Genomic DNA, 14,869 nt, shown 5'->3' on the forward strand with positions numbered 1-14,869 from the left:
GCTCTTTCAGTTGTGTACAAACTATTATGCATATCCATGGTTATTTTGTATTTGTACTATCCCTCCTAGACTCACATTTTGATTCATGCTTTGATAGACCTGTTTAGACATATGGATGATGATTTGATGCTACTCATGAATTATTTCTTTGATATTGATATTGCTAGATGCTTATTTGGACATATGATATTTTATTATTGGCATGATGGATCATACATTCTATATCATTTTATGAATGGATTTATATTGATGGATTATATGCATTTGGCATTCTATGATGAAATGATGATCCTACTGAGATGTTGATTCTATGTTGATATAATGGTTCTAACACTTATTTGGTAGTTATAGTTTCATTTGATGTATTGATGTGTGTGAGTGTCTTCATGAAGGGGATGATGCCTTGTCACTCATTGTGAGCATGATAAGGTGTTGTGATTCTCTTTCACTTGCTTGTTTATTATGATGGATATATGTCGTATATGCATTATATTGTGGTTGTAGGATTACAGGTGCCGAACATCGATTCCTCCTGGCTTTGCAGGTCTGAGCGTGTCCTATCCCAATGGAAAGTTGTTGGAGATGGCATGGGTTTCTTTCACTCACTCTAGGTTTAGATGTTCACCTTGTCAGTTTGTTCCATGATGCAAGTCAGTGATAGAGTTTACATTGATGTTTCCCTTTGTCGAATTGCTTGGGTATGCGAGTGTATGATTCTATTTAATTTAATTTATGGAATAATGTTATTAATTAAGGTTTGGATTAATTTATTCTATACTATGATTATTAATTATATTATTATTTTATTTATCAATGAATATTCATTATGAGAATTGTACTTAATCAATTGGGATTAATTTAATTAATTTAATTGATTTATTATTGATTTATTGGCTTTATTAATTAATTTATTGTTATTGTTGATTTGATTTTATATTTTTTTTTATTTTGAGATTCCTATTTATATGGTTTTATTTATTTATTTGGTTTTCATTGGGTGATGGACTATTATTAATAGAGTTTATAGAAATATTATTTTATCGGTAATTGCATAAATTATAAAGTTTGCCTAACCTTGCATATGATTGGTTTATTTTTAATTAGTAGGTAAATAATATTGGTGAATAATATATTTCTCGAAACTATACGAGATAGGTAAATTATATTGTTCTTTCCAATTTTTTGATTGGTCAAATATTTCTAAAGTTTTGAGTTTGAATTTTTATTTAAATGGCTTTCTGTGAATGTTGTCAGGTTGATCATCTGATAGATTTCTAGAATTTGGATTGAAGATTGGATTGAAGCTTGGATTGTTGAGGATTTCTCTTCATATTTTCAATGCCTTTTGGATTGCGATTGTAGGTTGGTTTGATTTTCTCCTTTGAATTTTGGTTTCTAGAAAAGATTGTCTTCTCTATGACTGTGCAATTTGTTGATAGATATTGTTTGAATTATTTTAGGAAAATTGGATTTGTAGCTTGCAGAATTTTATTAGTTTTGATAAAGTAAATTGAATGGGGGGGGATATTGCAATTCAATGCTTTCATTTTCTGGAAATTGTTGTTGGAAACACTTTTCTATCTTCTCTGTGAGTGACTGTGTATCCAATTCTTGTGTTTGAAAAGATATTGGATTGGGATTAGAGTTGATTATTCCTTTGTGTTGTATTATTTGATTTCCCTCTGTTGTAGAGCTTGATTTGGTGATTTTTGTCTCTATGTGGTTGTCGAGAGTTCTCTAGAACTCTCTAAGACTAGACCTTTGGAAGTGCAGACCCTTCTAAGTGTATGAAAATTTTGTAGTTGAACCTTTTATACCTTGCAAAGAGTTCTAGGTGTTGATTGTATTATTGTTTTATCCTTTCCTTATTGATTGAGCCCCCTTTGTGTCAATTTGGGCATTGTGGGAGATGGATTTTCTTATGAATTTTTTTTTAGTGTCTGATATCTATGTTTTTTATTTTCCTCATCAAAATTTGAGTCTTCATGTCCATTTGTGTCCAGTATGTGGGCCATTTTTGACCCCTAAGAAAACCTAAGTTAGTACCTAATCCTTACGTGCTTTTTTTTCTTACTTTTATGTATTTCTCTCAAAAGCGCTACAAGAAATATTGAGAAATCTATGGGACATACCAAGGGCATTGGGTTGCACCCTAGGTGCACTAAGGAATGCACCTAGGGCACTGGGAAAACTACCTAGAGAGCTAAGGTCCTAAAAAACAATGTGCAACATTGTCAGGGACACCCAAAATGCTATGAAATAGTCCAAAAACACCACTCTATACACCAGGGGTGCTAACCTACATAAAAAAAGTGTTGGGCTATTCCGAGGGTCCTAAAATGTCAGTTTTTAGCTTTGTTTTAGTGTCTTTTTGGGTTGTGTGAGCTCTCCAATAGGCATGTGAAGACTATGTTGACATTCTCAGAGTTTTCTTTGATGTTTTTTGATCATTTATGGAATTTATTGTGCTTCTATAAGAGGATACATGCCTTACCGTTGATGTATTTCATATGTGATGTGTTGCTCCGGCGAGAGGGAGAGTCCCTCGCTGTTGAGGGATTGATTGTATGACTCCAGTGGGATGTGCTATGCCTCACTCTAGAGGATTTAGTATGTTTTTGATAAATTTTATGGATTGCATTCATGATTGGCTTTTCCTTTGTGTTGATTTGGTGAAGGATTTCTTCCATGTCTATGGCTTATGTGTCCTTTTCTGGTCATATTGTTCTCAGTTTGTTATGACTATTTTTATATCAATTGTAAGCCTTCATGATGTTGTACTATGTTCTTTGGATGTGTATTATACCTTATTGTTATGGTCCATGGTTGGGGGAGTGTTCTCTTTCATGTGTAGGACCAGAGTCGTGAGCAATAGAGTGCTAGCAAAGGGTCTAGACCGGTTGGAAGAACATGAAGAGTTTTCTATTGTAATTGAAAGTGATAACATTAATAATAATTATTTAGTGGGTTTAGGTAATTAGGAATTCACCTAATCAAGATAATAAAATTGAGGATTATGATCTTGTGCCCCAATGATGCTTAGGGAGGTGGTTTTGGGATCTAGTATTAAGAAGACCATTGAAGCGGTGTATTATTCTCAATTGAGTGGCTCCAAGGTTGAGATGAATTCAACATGAGGAAATCATGTGATGAAACTCTACCCCACATGTGTCTATTATCCATATGCCTTATTTGTTGGTTCACCTCTAGAGGGTTTATTGTTGATTTAAGCCATGTGTTGTAATTATTCTTGATTTATTGTTGTTGTATTGTGATGTCATGTTGTATTCCTTGGTTGGTAGGTGTCAACTTAGGTCTTGAGTGTGAGTTGGAACCCCATGTCATCTTCTAGCATGGGGGGTGGTTCCTATTTGGTTCCACATGGTCAAGTGGTTGAATGCCTCCTTCCATTGGGATGTTCTTCTTGGATGCCAATGTGCGTGGATTGGATTATAGTATTCTTCTTTATATGGATATTCTCTTGGAGCTGATTTCCATGTACTTGGATTGAGGAAACATTGTATCATAATTATTTGGACATGTAAAAGATATTATGTATCTTTGTATTATGTATTTGTAAATGAAATTGAAATAGGATATGATGTAGTGGTTTAGGAGAAGTGTTCATTTATCATTTCTTGATGTATTAGATATTAATTATGTAATAAGAATCTATGAGTTATATGTGAAAAGAAAGAGTTAGTGTTTATGTATTAATGTTGCATTGAATTCATGAGGTAGTATTGAGATATGGAATCCTGTGGAAATTATATTGAAAGGAATAGTATTTCTGTTATAAATCATACTTAAAGTAAATAGGAGTAACCTAGATGATATGGTAAAATGGACCTAACATGCCTTTATGATAAATGGAATATGAGTAATAGGAACATTGGGTTAGTGTTTATAAAATGAACTTAGAAAGTATGATGTAAAAAGGGTATGCATATGTGTCATTGTTATCTTAGTTGTTTGAAAAGTAAATGATTAGTTGGAAGTTAGAATATGATGTTCATGATTGATTGTGATGTGAAAGTTTATATGTCAAGTAGTGATGCTGAGATACCCTAAGGAGTAGATATAACTGTAAGAGTTTAATTTGTGATACGTTAATGTATAAATTATTAATTCCACTTGTGTAATATGTTCTATGGTTATGTTCATGTTGATTTATGTAATCATGTAAATAGTTAATGTTGCATTAATGCATGATTAATGATATCATAGAAGTAATAGATTATCTTAAAAAAAAATATCTCCATTTGCTAGTGGATTTTAGATTATTTCTCTAGGGTATTTTGGTAGGCCTTACAGTCTTTCATATTTGTGATAATTTTGTCTTGATTAGTCAATACTTAAATAATGCATAATGAATAAGAATAAAGGTTGCTTGTGTACTTGTGGCATGCTATGTCAAGCAAGATACTGTAAACATCACTAGCATATTAAGTTCATGTGATATATTTAATATAACAAATAGATACTCATGTTATAAGAAACCAATATTAAATTTAGCATAATCAATCTAATTTTTCAATGTAACAAATGTAAAATAGAATTTGAAAGGAACTCATTAATGATTATCTAGATCTTTAAGGCTATTACATTAAGTCTTGTGTTAATTGTTCAATTGATCTTGAGGTCAATGAATAGATTGTCAGGATCCACCTTGTATCAATTTATATGGGTTACAATTAAGAGTGTTTGGTTATTGTCAATATATCATGAAGGTAATTATTACCATTAATGTCAATAGACATAAGTTTGCCGGATATGAATTTAGTGGGTTTGTTGAACCTGCATGATATGTGAGTCAGTTGTACTCTAGTACAGACAAGTCAAGTAAGGGTGGTGAAGTCCAACAGCACATTTGTGCAGTTTTAATGAAACCTTGGCCAAGGTGGCAATACATTGAGCATGCAATTGTAAGTTTACATGAACAAGATACATCTCTAGACAAATGGTCATACTAGTAAGGGGGTACCTATAGTGTGTGACTGACTAGTTACGTGTAAGTTCTAAACACTAGGATTCAATGACAAAATGGCATTTTGGTCTAATCCTTAGTTTTCTACCCTTGCAAAGGTTCGGGGCCTTCTAGATGGAAGAGGCACGAGAGACTATTAGGTCTATGGTTTGGTGGTAAAGCCCTTGATAATTCTCTCCCTCTGCTGAACTCTGTCGAGACTTGTATACTTATCAAAAGGAAGCTTTATGAGTTGTACTCTCTGAACTCTCATCTATTTATTTGATAGACCAAATTATTTATTGAATATTTTCTAATTCAAGTATATTAAGACTATTTCTTAATTGATCTTATGGTTTAACTACTTTCTATTGAGCTAGTTAATTTCATTTTCTCATGAAAGAAGTTAGTTAGTTATTTTATTTTTCAGCTAAAGAGGAAGGTAGTTGTTAATTCATTTATTTAATGATAAGTTAGTTCACTATTTTTCTTTATATAATTTTAGTGGTTGTAACAATAATCTTTCTATAGGATCATTATGTGGTCATTATTGCTAAGAAATGTTTGTTCTTCATCTTTTATTATCTCTAATATTTATATCTACATTGTAATATTATTTAATTTTACTATTGTGGCTTTTATATGAGCAAGATGAAGATTGAAAAATTCTATTAGTTATTCTATCTATGCTCTTAGTGCTTCCCTTTTGTCCTATATTTTCTACTACTAAGTATGAAGGGTCTCAAAATGCTCTTTGGCTATTTAATTGATCTTGTTTTACGCCATATGTTGATCCTAACTACATGATTTAGTTTTTTATTTATTCAATCAATCCTTTAGTGGTTTTTTTTTTTAATTTATTTATTCTAGCCACTCGAAGAAAAACAAGTCTATTGAATTTCCATTTGACTATGTATATTGCATATTTGTTATTTCTACTTCCAACTTAGTGCACATGGTGGTACACTTCTTCTTTATTTCATCATTTTTATTCTTCATTGTCTCCTCCAACACTTTTTCTCTTATCACACTCTCTTGGTTATGCAAATATTGTACCTTATATTTTTTTATTTTTTTTAGTTGTTTTTCATAAAGGAAGGAAAAGTTAAAGGCTCCCACCCATAAAAAAATGCTAAAAGGAATGATTCTATAAGAGGTAGAATCCACATAGACACAAACATAATAGAAACAATAAAGACAAACAACCAAACCATTGAGACATGGAGGTATCAATTACCACCATAGAGAGAATTAAGATCATTGAGACTAGTGCTTGCCTTCAATTCATCCATCATCATAATTACCTTTTTCTAATAGAGGAATTATATCTAGCTTATCCATAATATTTAATGATTTAATTGATATATGTATACCACTAAAGCTACTCAAAAGAGGATGATATTGGTTCTATTTCTTAATTTTATCAAGATTTTAATGGAACATTATTATATTGGTCATAGAGCTCTACACCATTTTAATGAAAGAAATGATAAAGGAGAGAGAATGTACAATGATATATCAACTGATAACTAACAATATTATTCATGCTACTCTCTAGCTTACTAGTCCTATTTTTCAAAACACCCCAAGAGGTTTGACAATTTCAACACACACATGTTTAATGGGTAGAGAAGTACATATCACCATTACAATCACACCACTTGAATTGTCAAATGAAGGTCTATGGGGTGAATTTTTTATAATCTAGATTAAGGATGAAGGTTGACATTTTCTTCTTCAAGCTACCCATGGGATCAAATTGATTGTCTAAAAGTAAAACAATAAGGGATGAAAACTTTCCTAGAGTTAGGGATAGGTATTCATGCTTATTCTTAATTATAAAAGGGAGGAGAAATATTCTATCTAAAACACCTTGTTAGAAAAACCAATGCCAAGATATTATTGGGCTTTACTATGGTTTGTGTCTTTTTTTTCTATCTGTCACCATACTTATGTCACTCCATACCTTTGACACAAGAAATCACTTAATCTTTCAAATTTATAATAATTCTTTTCTACTCCTTTTTATGAACTTAAGAAACTTAAACCTTGGTGCAAAGAGACTCTCCCTCTCAATAAACACCATTAAAATAAGTAAATTTCTTGACTTAATTTGATGAAAGGTACTCCTCTTACACATTCAAACTCAAAAACAACAAAGAATTTAATAGGAAATATGCAAGATAGTATTATTTCTTTCTACTTATTTTCCTAAAAATAAATTACAATGTTGTTCTAAAACTACAATAATTTATCTAGATGTGATTCATAAATAAATGAACAATCCAATATAAAAATTAACAACACTTACAAGAGAAAACTACACTACAAACACCAACTTCAAATTATATCTCTACTCTTCAAAAGACTTCTTCAATCTTCACCTACAAAAATTTCCAATTGCTAACTTTGACTCCCAGTTTATAAAGAAGTAATGGAGGGAAAACAACTATTGTTTCTCAAAACCATGAGCTAGAAACCATCTCCAAATCCCATGTCGAGCTTAGTGGGTTGTCCATAAACTCAAAAAAAATATTAATTACTCTACTTGAATTGTACATGACCACCTCACTTCAACCAATCAAATTGGTCAAATAATGACAACTACACAACTTTTCCAGAACTCGAAATAAGTCATGAATTGCCAAGTGTACTTGGGAACCTAATTTTTTAAATACATGAAATGACAAGTTTCGACATCATATATCATGGAAGAAAACTTTATTTTCAACTCCCAAGTTGGATGCCAAAATGGAAGATTCTTAATATATTCCTTGTACATGCCATTGCCATGTGTCCAACTCCCAAGAAAGTTGAGACATTAGGACTTCGCCAAATAATTATTCAATATTAGGCCTTACTACATAATTTATTCACTTAAGAAATTACCAGCTAAATATTTACTTCATATGTATACATATATATTTGTGTGTGTGTGTGCGTGCTAGAATAATCAGTGGACACCTGAGAGGGGGGGTGAATCAGTTGTCAATAGATTATGTTAATCAAACCACTTTATAACCATTAACTGAAGCACATAAACATTGAATACCGGAATAGCAGAAATAAATATCGGTAAGTAATAAAACTTAAGAATGAAATAGATAATCAACACAATGCAACAATACCACATAACACCATGATTTGTACGTGGAAAACTTGATAAAGGGAAAACCCATGGTGGGAAACCTACCCATAGTCAGATAATACTTCTGCAAAAATTATGTGATACAATGAGGGGCCTGCACATGTAGGAAGGCACACTACCTAGAGCATACTCCTCATTACAAAGGAGTCTTACTTACTACAAAGAGGTTATAACCACCTCAATATAATTGGACAACAATCCAGAAGAACGAACTGCCAGAGATAGCATCTACCATGCCTAATTACAGTAATGGTTAAGCCTAATACTAGAGGTCTTTGACCTCTTATATAATCCCAATTTGATCACCTACGATTGACCAAATTTCCTTTGCATATGATATTTCATTCCATGAACATGACCAATCCTATGATCTACAATGAGATCTTACATCAATTTATACAAACCCTAAGGCCTAAACTAATTAGGTCGGCCACCTAAAAGATATTATAGTAAGATCATTACATATATCCACATTACAATGATATGCCATCTCATCTTTAGACCAAAACAACTTTAACCAATCCATAAATCATCCCGGTAATGTATAGATAACACATTACATGATACCGGTCCATAGCCTAGATAGGTACCAGACCTAATATGGGTCCACCATGCCAAAGTGATTTCTCCAATTAGTCAAGGCATAGACAAAGATCATCTTCAGCATCCTGAATTCCATCTAGAAGCTTCACAGTCACCACTTATGCATCTTGTCAAAGATTCTTAGTAAAACCTTTGCCAGTAAAACCTTAAACCCTTACTGGTATAGCCTTACTAGAGTGTATGATAGCATCTGATCACCAAGTAAATACCAACTAACCAAAACATGCTCTAGAAACATGTAACACATCAAACCAAACATACTCCATTGATCCAAACATGTCAGAAGTGTCCAACAGATAGTCCCTTCTTTCAGTAACACAAGACCTTTTGTCGGTAACCAAAATCGGTAATCAATTCCTTCATATTGCCAACAATCTCCCCCTTTGGAATTGATGGCAACACTAGATGTGAAAAATAAAACATCCTAGTGACAAGAAATGCCAAACATTTCTCATAGAAGATATAACAATGAAAAAGTGAAAAATCCCAGCAACTCCCCCTAAGCAGTGCAGTGCAGTCTAGTCTAAATCTGATCTGAATCTCTCCGATAAACATTATTATTTTTCACATATAAATCTCCCCATTTGACATCAATGCCAAATATATGACATAGATATCAAAATTCTATGAATCTCAAAGCTAACTACTCTCCCTGAGTAGTAGCACCACTACATCAATCCAGAGCAAAGGATAATGCTAATGATCCATATTGGACTGATGCACTGCTCCATTAGCTAAGTTTCTGTTGGAGGGATAGATACCCCTAACCTATCTCTCAAATACTCAAATGATTCCTTAGACAATGGTTTAGTAAATATATCTGCAATCTGTTCTTTAGTGTTCACATAAACCAGTTTGACTTCCTTTTCTTCGACCTTGTTCTTCAGAAAGTTATATTTTATTGATATGTGCTTAGTCTTAGAGTGAAATATTGAATTATTAGACATGTCAATAGCTATAGAGTTATCACAATAGATAACTACTGGTTCACTACAATTTACCTTGATATCCTTCAACATTTGCTTCATCCATAAGACATGTATAATTAGTTGTTGCTACAACATATTCAGCTTCTGCAGTAGATAAAGAAATGCATGACTATTTTTTGCTGATCCATGCAACCAATTTATTTCCAAGAAAGAAAGCTCCACCAGAAGTGCTCTTCTTGTCATCGGTATCTCCTGCCCAATCTGAATCTATATATGCACATAAAGTGAACTTATCATCTCTAGAATACCATAAGCCATATCTTGTTGTTCCTTGCAAATATCAGAATATCCTTTTTACTGCACATTCATGATTTTCTTTAGGATTACTTTGATATCTTGAAACAATACTTATTGCATTCATAATATCTGGTCTAGTCTGAGTTAGATATAACAAGTCACCAATCATAGATTTATACCTTGTTGAATTTACCAGTGCAGATGTGTCTTTGGTAGATAAATTCTCACTTATCACCATAGGAGTACTTACCAGTTTGGAATTATCCATACCAAACTTCTTCAACAATTCCATTAGATACTTAGTTTGACAGATAAAAATGCCTTTGTCAGTTTGAGTAATCTACAAACCTAAGAAAAATCTCATTTTACCAATCATAGACATTTCAAATAAATCCTTCATATTATTAGAAAATTCCATGATAATTTGTCTTCACCTCCAAAAAAGATATCATCAACAAATACTTCAATAATCAAAATATCATCATCAGTGATCTTATAATATAAATTACTATCAACACTACCTTTAGTAAAACCAAGCTTCAAAAGATATTTATCCAACCTTGCATACCAAGCTCTAGGAGCTTGTTTCAATCCATATAATGCTTTCCTTAACCTGCAAACATATCTCTCTCATCTGTCACTGAAAATCCATGAGGCTTCTCAATGTATACTTCTTCCTCTAGTTCACCATTCAAAAATGCACATTTAACATCCATTTGATAGACCTTATAGTTCTTATATGCTGCATAGGCAAGAAATAGTCTAACGATTTCAATTCTAGCTAGAGGTGAAAATGTCTCACTATAATCAATTCTTTCCATTTGAGAATATCCTTTACAAACCATTCTAGCTTTGTTTCTTATAGCTTGACAATCCTCATTTATTTTATTTGTAAAACCCCATTTAGTTCCAATAACATTCTTATTTTTAGGTCGGGGAACTAAAGTCCAAGTTTCATTCTTCTCTATCTAATCTAATCCATCTTCCATAGCCTTTAACCAATGTTTATCTTTACAAGTTTCAATAATAGATACCGGTTCAACTCGAGAAATGATACATACCTCTTCATTTGCCAGTCTTCTTCTTGTCATAACACCCTTGTTCCTGTCTCCAATGATTTGATCTTCAGAATGATTTAAGCTTACATACCTTGGTGTCTTCTAAACTTCAGGTTCACTGTTTTGATCATCAATCACAGTTGAGTTTTTTGATTGTGTCAGTGTACCTATATTAGTGTCTTGTACCAGTTCAGGCATTATCAGCTTAGTTATGATCATTTCCACTGTTGGTTCCCTATCATAAGATATGGATTGATCTCTATATTGCTCATCCAATTTCACATTAGTGCTCTCCACAATTTTCTACAATCTTTTGTTATAACATCTATATGCTTTTCTTTGAATTGAATATCAAATAAATATCCCTTCATCATGCTAGGATAAAACTTCCCAATTGAATCATCCCTTTTGATATAGCATTTACTTCCAAAATTCTGAAATATTTAATAGTAGTTGTATGTCCAAACCATAAATCATAAGGAGTCTTACAAGTTTCACCTTTGATATTAACTCTGTTGAATGTCTAGACTACTATAATCACTACTTCTCTCTAGTAGATGTGAGGCAATTTGTCTTCCATCATCATGATTCTTGTTGCATCCAAAATGGTTCTACTCTTCCTTTCCACTACTCCATTCTGCTGAGGAGTAGATAACTGTCTCCTAATTCCATTTATCTCACAGTAACTATTAAATTTATGAGAAGTGAACTAATCACCTTGATCTGATCTTAGACATTTTATTTTCAATCCAGTTTCAATTTCCACCTTTTCTTTTAAGATCCCAAATTTCTCAAAAGCTTCAGACTTCTCCCTTAGAAAAGTGACCCACATCATTCTAGAATAATCATCAATTATTACTATAGCGTCGTAAATTGTACGCACTTGCTAGGGTGGTACAATTTCACACCTAGTTTAGCACCCGCCTTGGTGCATCTTGCACTTTGCATTGCATTTCCCCTTTAGCACTTAATTAATCAAATTAATTAGGTCTAAGGTCCTATTTCATCATCTTCCACATCATAAAGTTGGGCCCTTTCATTAAAGTGTGCCCCTTTCATTTTATTTCTCCAATACATCATTTAATCAAAAACCCTAATTAGGTCCTATTTTGAACTTGGGGGCTTGATTTCAGGGGTCAAAACATCTCGAAATCACCTGTAACTTTGAGATTCTCTCTAAAATCATCATATCCAACGGCCCTGAAAATTTGGTGAAAAGTTGTCGGGACCATGGCGCCCGGAGTGCACATGGTCCCGGACATTTTTCTCAAAATTTTAGGAGCGCGATCCAATCATAAAATAAAGCTTAACCCCAAGAAATTGGCGGGAGATTCAATCTTTAGGTCGGCCAAAAGTTGAAATTAAGACCTAGGGTTTCATATATAAGAGCTCTCTTTCTTCATTTGAAAGGATCCAATTTTTTTGTTTTGAGGAACCTGTTATGCAGCGAAAGAGCAGATCTTTGGAGACTTCAACAACATTCAACATCCATCCATCAAGCATTCATCAATTTCATTCATCCATTTAGGGCTTTGAAGATATTGAAGAGCAATAGGGGATTACCGACTGAAGATTGGCTTGTACCCCTCCCTTGGGGTTGGGTATGATTTCATGTTGTTTTCATATCTTTGCATAAGCCTCATTGTATCATTTGTATTCATGCTTTAGATCACTTTACATCTCTATTTGGAGCATTTACATTATCATTTGCAAGCAATTAGGGTTTACTTTCTAGGTTGCTCTAGTTTGCTTACTTGCATTTTAGGATCTTGCACACACACAAGGTCTGCACACACACTACTTTTACAATACAACTTGGCTATTCATAGAGGTGGAAATCACCAAAGTGGGGTTTTGACTAAGGCAAAACCTATATAGCCACCCACCATACCTTTTCAGATATAAGTGCAGGTTTCAGGATTTGGACGACGCCGCAAGTTGCAGATCCGACGGAAGCAGACTGAGACGGGACAACACACCAAATTGTAGAGAAAAAGACCAAGACAAGGACGTGGGGCACCCTGGTCCTGCCAGGATAGGGGCACTGGGCGCTCTAGTCCCTGGGATAGGGGCGCTGGGCGCCGTAGTCCTTCTGTCAAACAGCAGTTTCAGCATTTTTCTGACAACTTTTCAGGTTGCAAAACAATAGGTTTAGGTGTAGAATCAGGACAATGGCGCCCGCACCCTCGTCCTGAACATTTCCACTCAGATTTTAACCCCAGGTACACATCTGCATTCTCCTTTTATCCTTGTGTTTACAACTTTTCATCACTTAATCTCAATCTTGCAATCTTGTTACTAGTTCATACTTGCACTCTAGGGCTAGTAGTTGAGCTTGCATCATTTTATCTATCATTTGCAACAAAGGAATAGAAATCCTAATAGGTAGCCCATGGCTCTCTCTTCTACAAAAATAAGTAGCCAATTGTGTGATACCTCTAGGCTCTTTCGTATTCCACAAGTGTGTGATTGAAAGTGAGATTAGGGCATGTTTGCTTAGTGTCACTTTTTCCCCCACACATTTTGGTGAACCTGACGTGAATTCCAATCTTCTCTAATTCTGATCTATGTTTTCAAATTTGAGTGTTTATGCTATTTCAAATTCAAATTTGCATTTACAAGTTTTAATTTCTTGCAAGATTCAAAAATTTAGAGGAAATTTTTGCTAAAACCCTAATTTTTCAATTCAAAGTTGAACTTGTGGATAGCTTAATTGGGATCAATCTGATTTAGGAACTCATTTGAATCATAAATTTCATTTTCTAAATCTACATTCTAAGTGCTTGCATTGGTTAAAATTGAACATTTCCTTCTATTTTGCATGTGTTATCATTTGAAAGAGGAAAATAGTTGTCATGATGCATTCATTTGATAATGGGTTAGCTTCCCTTGTTTCAATTTTTCCTTCTCCTAAAGAACCTCCCCCCATCTATAAAAACATTTTAGTGCCTAAAAGAGTTGCTTCCAATCCCTTTGAGACTCTCCCATGCTCTAAGGATGAAGACTTTAAGAGTGATCTTGACAATTCTCCTAAAATGTGCCTTTCCTATTTATCTATCCTAGAGGAAGAGAATGATATCATAAACACATTTCTTAATGTTACTTCACCTTCCCTACATGATGCCTCTCTAAGTGAAAAGGTATTGATGGACATTGACTTATTTTCTCCTAAATTTGGTCCTTCCAATGGGGGCATGTTAGTGCAACAAGAGGTTATGAACACTTCTTTCAAAGATCTCCTTCCTAAGCATGAATCTTTGGAGAAATATGTTCATGTTCCTCCTAAAAAACACTCCCTTCATGAGGATCCTTTTGTGCAAGAAGATGACATTATCCCTACATTTCCTAGTGATGGCATTTCCTTTTCCAACAAAATTCCCACTAGAGATGATGAATTAATGATAAATGCTTACCCTTCTCCTAAAGTTTGTCTTACCCATAAGCATCCCTTAGAGAAAGAAGATGAAATAATAAGCAATTTCCTTAATTCTCTCTCCCCTAAAGATCATATTGAACATATTTTGAGGAAAGAGGATGAGTTTAACACATCTATTGATGCTCTCCCTCCTAAGGATGAGGAATTAGTAAACAATGTTATCTCCTCTCCCGAAATTGACAATACTTCAAACATTCCTTTCAACAACTTCACTATTTGGGATGAACCATTAGAAGAAGGTGTAGATTATTCTCTACCCCATGAGAGAACCCTAGCCAAAGGGGATGAAATCAAGATTGAAAACCCCCTTGATGGTTTCTCACCTTCCTTGAATCTCAATTATTCTCCCTCTCCTCAACTTGGTTCTACTCATAAGGAAACCCTAGTTCAAGGCAAGATGGTTAACATCTCTTTCAAAGATCTCCCTCTCAA

Source organism: Cryptomeria japonica, chromosome 5 (assembly GCF_030272615.1).
Source record: "Cryptomeria japonica chromosome 5, Sugi_1.0, whole genome shotgun sequence".
NCBI lineage: Eukaryota > Viridiplantae > Streptophyta > Pinopsida > Cupressales > Cupressaceae > Cryptomeria > Cryptomeria japonica.